The sequence below is a fragment of the Tenrec ecaudatus genome, chromosome 10, assembly GCF_050624435.1.
Source record: "Tenrec ecaudatus isolate mTenEca1 chromosome 10, mTenEca1.hap1, whole genome shotgun sequence".
Lineage (NCBI taxonomy): Eukaryota > Metazoa > Chordata > Mammalia > Afrosoricida > Tenrecidae > Tenrec > Tenrec ecaudatus.
Window position 1 is genome coordinate 128219574 of NC_134539.1, and position 8712 is coordinate 128228285.

Here is an 8712-nt window from a genome sequence, read left to right on the forward strand (position 1 = left end):
TTGATCCGTTGCAGACTTCTCTTCCCAGGCTTACTACATCGGCCATAATCTGTTAAGCACTGTTCACACAGGCACTAATTTGGACCCTCTTACAACAGTTTGCTTATTGTTTAGAAGCAAAGATGACTCGTCTTTGCTTCATGTACTTTGGTCATTTTATCAGGAGAGACCAGTCCCTGGAAAAGGACATCGTACTTGGTAAAGTAGAGGGGCATACAACAAAACAGAACAGAAGACTGAAACAATGGATAGGTATAGTAGGTGCAACAAAGGGCCCAAATATAAGAGTAGTCATGAGAATGGGGCATGACTATGACCGGGTAGTGTTTTCTTTGCTTTACATAGAGTTGCTATGAGTCAAAACTGACTTGATAGCACCCAACACCGCTCCCCACAAAAAAACCCCAAATTGGCATTTTTCCTATAACATCTGATTTCTTTGGACTGAGGTGACCTACTTTAGCTTCGCACAATCATTTCCAGAAAGTATTGTTCAGAGCAGCCCATGCTTATGAATAAATTGCCTTCCCTGATCCTTAAAACTCAAGAATAGGCTTGACACATTGAACCCGAATGATAGAAGACAGGCTGTGGAAGACATCAGGGACATCAGACAAAAATAATAACAAGAGCCATTACAAATGAACAAAATAGAAAGACTCATATTGGATTTCAGAAAAGACTCTGCAGTGTGCTCTTGCTAAAGCCAAGAGAAGAAAGGGTGGAGTAAATGAACTGACAGAAAAGCTCGAGGGAAGCTTGAGAAGACAAAGTAAAATGTCGTAATGAAATGTGCAAAGTCCTGGACGACGGAAGTCAGAGAGGAAGCGCTTGAAGGACCTGAAGCAAAAATACAAGCCTTGAGTTGAAATAGTGAAACATTCTGTGGACCAAATATGGAAGCCTATGGGCTCAAATATAATAACAATTAGGAAAATGGCATGGGATCAGGCAGGTTTTCCTTCTGTTCCCCATAGGGTCACTGTGAGTCAGATCACAGTAGGACAAACTGACAGTGGTGGCATAGCCTCCTAGTCTATTACGACTCATGGGAACTCTACAGGGACAGACAGAGATTTCTCATGGAGTCTCTCAGGATGCATTGCTTATGAGAGCAGACGGTCAGAGAGCTTACTACCATGGAGTGGCTGGTTTGGGACTGCTGAAGTTTTGGTTAGTAGCCCAGCGCTCGAACCACTGTGCCACGAGGGGTTCTTGTAACCTGTGACCCCAATTGCTAGCAATAGGTTACATCACATCTAAGTAAGCATCCTTTCCTTTATCCACCATTCCAAATGAATTTCTCTGGGGTATATAAATAACATTTCTACTATAAAACCTTGGTTTAATCATTAAAAAGAAAATTGTAGCTGAGGGACCTTTTGCACAGAGAAGAGTTTTTGGAGTGTGCGGATCATTAAAAACATAATTGTGAAACGTAGAGGATAGTTGGAAATCACATATGCTAACTGTAACCTGTACTAAGAAATAGACTATTTCTAGCACCATATAAAACCCACGTGTTCCCTTTATCATCCCTGTGCTGAAAAGACCATCAGTGGGCTTTTGTGACAAACTTGGCACAGGTTTAAAATTTTTTCAGTTGATAGTTTTACATTTTTTCATCTCTCGGTACATCACTACCAAAAAGCTTTTAATTTGGCCACTTTTGAAATAGTAGAAGTAGAATCGTTGTCCATGGAAGTGCTTGTTGATTTTAATTCTATATGCATATTTGACTTAGGCGCTCAGTTGACACAGTGTGGATGTACTGGGCTGCTAACAGAAAAGCTGGCAGTTCAAGCTTCTTGTTCTGAAGTGGGAAAAAGATGAGGTCATCGGCTTCCATGACGCTGGAAAGCTGGAGACCTGGGGGACCAACTGCATTGTGCTCGATGGGGTGACAGAGAGTTGGGATTGACTGGACAACAGAGACTTTGGATTTAGAGTGTTCTCTTATTGAATATGCCATTTGTGAGACCAACAATGATGATTTATATAGTTATGGTCCATTCCTTTTCATTGCTCTCAAGCACTCCGCTGCATGGATATATTTTATTTTTTCTTTTTATTGGGGGCTCACCATTGGGTTGCCATTGGGTTGTTAACCCCAAGGTTCAAACCCACTAACTGCTCCTCAGGAAGAACATTGAGGCTAAGCATTTATGTTGTTATGTTATGTTATGTTTGTTATGTTAATTATGTTGGAGAAGCATTCATTTTGTCCAATTGGGGTTCATTAAAGCAATACTATTATGAAAAAATTTGTGTGTGTCTTGTAGTTTTTCCAGACAGATTCTCAGGAAAGACCTAGTGGGGGAATACTGCACCCCTGAGGATTTATGCTTTCTAGAGTTTTGTTTGTTTGTTTTTAATGGACAACATTAGATTACCCCACACTCATTTCTTTGTATGTTTTACCAAACACTTAGTAGTGGCAGACTTTTTAATGGTGCCAACCCCAGGACTAAAGACTGACATCTATTTGTTGTTTCAGTATGCATACCTCTAATTATTAATAAGGTTATTCACCAAAGAACCTTTTCCAACCAGCTGGGAAATATCTTCTTCTAAGCTGAAATAGCCTTCAGGGGAGATGGAAACTAATTCACAATGTGTTTTGTGGAAATAGGATGAAAGGAAGAACTTGGATTATTCTTTCTTTCTATTAAAGAAAGATAAATGAAAAGAGGGCAGGCAGGGAGGCAAAAGAACTTACAAATAGTCTAGGGAAGAAAGAGATGGGATAGGCTGCTTTGATTCCCTTCCCGCTAATTCCTTCTAAAAGACCCTTAGGGTGCTGTCAGCTCCACGAGCAGCTGCAGATGACCAGAAAATACTGGACCACTACATGAAAGATGACCAACGGCCATGTTTTCGAATGCAGTTTGGAGGAATATTACAAATGTGTGAGGAGACCTGAAAACAAGTTGCAGGCAGAGACTGCGTTGAAGAAAATGAATCAAAGCACTTAAGTGAATACTCAAAATAAAATAAAGTAAAATACAACAATTAGATAGAGTAAGGGAAGCATCGGGAACAGCTTTGCATAAGTCTCCCAGCATTTTGTGGGGGAAATGTAAACTAAAGTCTCTCGGGCCTTGTTAAACTAGTGTCAGTAAAATGTAAACCTTAATAAACGAGCTACGTGTTTGCCCGTGATGAGATCATGGAAACATCCCAAACTCAGCTCACACTCAGATATTTGAATTCCATGCATCTGCTCCAAAGTACTCTACCGCAGGATTTACAAAGTGATTCCAGAGTAGTGGCATTTATCGTTCTGGTGCTGTATATAATTTACATGTTCTTTCCCATTTAAAAAACTCCCCAACTCTTGATATGCAGAAGGAAATCACACAGGAGAAGCTAGAATTTTACCTAAACAAACCATCTCAAGACACGCAAACAACAAGCAGCTTCCTCATGACCACGGCTCTGCTCAAAGCGCATCAAAGGTTCTCCCTTTACCTGCAGCAGGGGAGCCAGACTCTTTCACACGAATAGAAACTCTCTCCAAAACACATTTTTTATTCTCCAGATAGATTCCCAATCATTCTTTATAAATTTCACATATTACACTTTAATAGAATTAAGTTGTAGCCTCAATATATTGAAAGGGGGCTGCAACTGTGGGTTCAAACATAGCAATGACTCTACACAAGGTCACTATGCATCTTATTGGAATGCACAGAATCTAATAACAACCAAAATAATAAATTGCTTATAGTTATATTCGGTGCTGTTTCCTCCACTGGGAAAACCCTCCCTAAATTCTCTTATTTGGCAAACTTGTCCTTATTGTTTATGAATAAACATGCCGATCTCCATGAACACTGCCTGGGGCATCCCAGGTTGAGCTTAGCATGTGCGGTACACCAGTAACATGCCACAGAGACTTTTATCTTTCAACTTATTGGTTACCTGTGCTTATTGTAGCTATTTATACGTCTGTCTCTTCCTGGGGCTTCGAGGGTTATCAAAGTCATTCACTTTGTCCAGCCATCTGTATAATCTGTGCATCTCACACACAGTATGCACATTATAAAAATGAATGTCGTTTTACGGTGCTAATTTCCTTACAAGTCATTTCCAACTCACCTGTCTGAAATCATTGCTATGTTGTAAGCTCAGGTGTTATGCTCAACACTGAGCATGTTGGGTCTTCCAGTAGGAGGCATTATAGGCGTGTGCTCAGGACTCATGAGAAAGAAGTGAGCTAGAATCATGGGTCCAGACAACATTGCTTAGCTATGGTGTTCAGGAAGGACCAACAGCCATGGATATGATGTCACTCAGCAATCGCTAACATATGAATTCAGAAATCTTCCCCAGATGGCCCCTAGTTCCAGGGTGAACGTGTGACTATTGTCTTAGATCTGAAAGAGGGGCGGGGGAGGTACAGGGGAGATGAACTTATGTTCTCCCTGTCTTGAAATTGGCAGGGCCTTACAGTTGGTTTAGGAACACAGGGACATAGAAAAATGCGGGTTTGTACATGAGCAGTCTCAGAGTATCAAGATAATACATTTGTCTGAAACTAGCAGTAATAATAAAAACGTGCTTTAGTCCACTTGAAAGGGATGGGAATGTGTGCCTCGGCAATTCCCTTGGTGCACAATGGACCTCTAGTTCACAAGGTCTTCAGTGGTGGGTTTTCCCACTCCCAGTCCTCAGGCCTCTCTTCCAGGCCTTAGAACTTCCAACCCTCCGGTTAGTAGAGTGTGTGATTATTGGCACCATCCAGAGACTTCTGAAGATTGTTTTTTTTTTAATTAAAATAAGTTAAAAAAAATTTAATTTGGTAAAATATACACACTAAAACTCGCTCTTCATTTCATGTTTTAATCATGATGATGAGTTGGATCGGTTGCATTCTTCCCCTTGTGTCAACCTTTCGTGAAGGTGTTAGTTGTTTGCTATCCATGTACTTAAACTCCCTATTCCAAGCTTCTCATTTATGTCTTAGAACAACTACTGATCCTTTGGCTTTACCTAGGTTAAAATGATAACAACAACAACAAATTCCCACAGTACTCAAGGATAATAATCTTTACTTGTTGAGCTAAACTATTACTTAATTTAAAGGTGACTTCTGGTTTTGTCCAATTGAAAGCAACAGGGATGTGTCCCAGTGGTTGAAGAGTTCATTCTGCATGGCAGCAATTCCATGAATACACAGCCTGGTAACTCACTTTTTGTTTTTTAATGTACACTAGCAAGCAATCTAATCTAGGCACAGAAATTTTAGGAAATATATGATTTAGGGGACAAAAGTGATTCAGAGAATTTTGAACAGGCTATGAATTTAGACCAAAGAGGAACTGATGCAGTTGGATTATGATGTTGGCAAGGAATATTGAGGGTATCAGGGACTGCCAAAAGAACAGATAAATCTGTCTTAGAAGAAATACAACCAAAATTATCCTAGAAGATGATGAGATGTGTTTCACAGATTTTTGACATGTTGTCAGGGGAGACCAGTCCCTGGAGAAGGTCGCCATGCTTGGTAAGGAAGAGGGCCAGGGCAAAGGGGGACCAACGTTGACCAGATGGCTCGACACAGTGGCTGCACGCAGGGGCATAAGAACAATTGTGAGGGTGGCCTGGAGTGGACGATGCTTCCGTCTGTTGTACACAGGACAACCCTGAGTCAGAACCAACTGGATAGCACCTAGGGAGAACAACATAACTTTAAAGCCAATTTTACTCAAAACGAATATCTCACAGATATTGCACATGGAAACACTGTCCCTGCAATAAGGAAAGGTCTGGGGACCTTGCAACTTGTCACCACCCTCAGCCTACCTTCGCTGCTAGAAACAGATTCAAAGTAGGTATTGAGAACTGCTGGCCTAGAGGAGCCATCTCAATTTGAAAGATGAATCACCTGAGATCCCAAAGCTGAAACGATTCATCCAAGGGCTCACAGCTCATTGGCAAACCCGAGATTCAATTTAGGTTTTGGACATGAAATGAATATGAGAAATAAAGGCGATGCATGAAGTGGAGAATAAATTGTTGAAAAGGGAAATGAAAAGATCAAAAAAAAAACTTTTCCCACCCTAGTGGGGCAAGATTTAGTACAGGCACTTGACCGAATGCCAAGTAAGGGTGGAAAAAACATGGTAGAGGCTCAGAGCCTGAAAGAGAAGCTGTATCTTATCACCTCGAACCTTCAGGAGGTTCTGGGAGGAGAAAAGTTGAAGGAAATCCTGAGAGAGTAGGAGCTTAAAGTTTACTGCGGGGCAGCAACTACAGGCCAGCCACACGTGACCTACTCTGGGCCCAAGTCAGAGATGGCAGACTTCCTGACCAGATAACATGAAAGCCCTGGGGAAACATCTAGAACTCTGACCCAGGTTATATGAGAACGCGATCAAAGCCACGCTAGAGAGCATTGGCGTGCCTTTGGGAAAGCTCAAATTCAGCAAAGGCACTCACTGACTACTGGCTCAGCAAAGAGTACACCCTAGTTGTGTCCGCACTCTCCTCTGTGGTCACGCAGCCCAGTGCCAAGAGAGCTGGCAGTGAGGTGGTAAAGCAGGTATAAGACCTTTTGCTAAGTTGTCTGCCACATCCTGGATTATAGGCCTTGAATGAAGAATATTTGAAAATAGACGCTCAATTTGGAGGCATTGACCAGAGATAAATTTTCGCCTTTGCAGAAAAGTAACTCGCAGCATTAAGCTACTCAAAAGGATCCATCAGGTGAATTGTGGTGTCCTAGGGGCAACAAAGGGGAAGCAAAAGGAGTTTTTCGGAAAATGAGCTCAAGACTTATCTCCTTGATCTGCAGGAGAATGTGAAGAAATGTCTGGAAAAGACCTGGGAGGCAGGGAAGGTGGGGAACAATGGGGTTCTGTCTTTCACCAAGCATTCCTCTTTCCCCTCAAATCTCCATTTGTGAGCCTTCGAGATAAGAAATGGGGTGCAAACAAAAACCACACAGATTACTTTGACCCGAGACGGACTTCACTGATGACATTTTCTAATCAGAAGACTCAAAAAGTGCTATCGAAGTTGCCCTGAGCAATTTGCTGGATCCCATCTGGGAAAAGTCTAAGACCGCCTGCACTGAAGAAACCAGCCAACGCTGCCCGCCACGACCCTTTGAAGCAGAAGCCACTTGTCAAAGACCCTGCTGCCAAGAATTCAGACCCCGGAGTGGTCATCCATCACGGCTGTATCATCATCCCTGTTAGGAAAGTCATCAGTGTGGGGAAGCACCCAGATGCAGATACCCTGGACATGGACAAGTTTGACATCTGGGAAGTTGGACCTTGGACTGTGTCTGGTGCAGTTGGTGTGCAAGGGAGAATCACAGGACAGGCTGGTGGTGGTGTTACTCAATTCAAAACCCCAGAAGATGAGAGGAATTGAGTCCCAAGCTTTGCCACTGCATGCTTTTACAGAAAGAGTAAACCACCAAGTGGAACCTCTGTGCCCTTCTGCGGGCCCTGGCCCTGTAAAGCAAGTCATGGCTACATGAAGGGCTAGCCAGACAAAGGACTCAAACTAAGAAAAAAGTCTTTGAGAAGTTGCAGGCTGATATTAAGATTGCTGTGGTTTGTGTTGCACAGTGGAAGCCAACCAACTTCATGACCAAGCTCCGGCACACTTCCTTTAACTCACTGAAAGAGGGCAATGTTAGCTAGCCAGCCTGGCAGCAGCCTGTCTCCCAGCATGATTCTGAGTTATCAGCCGACTTCTCAGTTGACTCCATCTATCACCTGTCTTCTCATCGCCCTGGACAGCGATGCAGCAGGTTTGGGACTCTTTAGGCGGGCAGCTCGCCCTCCAGAGAACCTGGAACCATCCATTTGCCTGACCCCCCAGGGAACATCTTTCTTCCTCTCTTGGCAGCAGACTTTGAGAAATCTGGCTTCAATGTAGCTCACAAAAAAAGCATATGCCCCAGCCCTTCTAATAGGAAACACCTTGGTTCCCAGGTTTTCCTAGAAGGATTTCAGCAGTTGTTCATCATCTGGCTGGAATCTAGAGCCTGGACTGGGCTGACAGCTTCTCCCCAACAGGGAATTGTGGGATTTGAAAAGGAGGGAGAATGGAAAATTGGGTCTACCTAGTGGTCTACCAAGAACTTGACATCTTTCCCTTGGTGCCTCCCACCCATGAAGCTTGGCATGATGGATGGGGCCTACTTCGGAATTCCTAGAATCCGCTGGAGCCTTCTCCATTGGGCCGCTCACAAACCAGCTGTGTGCTGTCAGCATGGGTGGCAGATGGAGTACTTCAACACAGGGCGGTCCTAGCCGAACTGTTAGCCGTCACCATCCCGAATCCAAATGGCAGGTCTGACCAAGACAGCAAAAAGATAAGAGACGGTTTTTAACAGGAATATTTTGAAGCCCTTTCATATTAGTAATCCCATTCGATCAATGAGAAATGTACATCCAACATCTAGTACATTCTAGAATCAGAAGTACAATGGAAATCATTTGAAACTACATGCGCTAGGTCTACGTTTTCAGCAATATGTAAAATACTAATGGCATGGCAAAGTGATTTATAATCACCACCTAAGAATCAGCTGGAAGTTGGGTTTACTACATGTGCAAATTTGGTCTCATCTTTCTAGTTCAACCCAACTGGCTGGCAAAGCCCTGGTGTGGCCGCTTGGAGCACATGTGCTCAGAAGTCTTTGGAAAGTAAGTGACAGCTCAGTGATGCCAACTTTGGCTAAAGATAAGG

At 43.0% G+C, this 8712-nt stretch overlaps 1 pseudogene; it reads left to right on the forward strand.

Moving 5' to 3' along the window:
- Positions 1-6125: 6125 nt before the first annotated feature.
- Positions 6126-7658, forward strand: LOC142458266 (tyrosine--tRNA ligase, cytoplasmic pseudogene; annotated as a pseudogene).
- The last annotated feature ends 1054 nt before the right edge of the window (positions 7659-8712 follow it).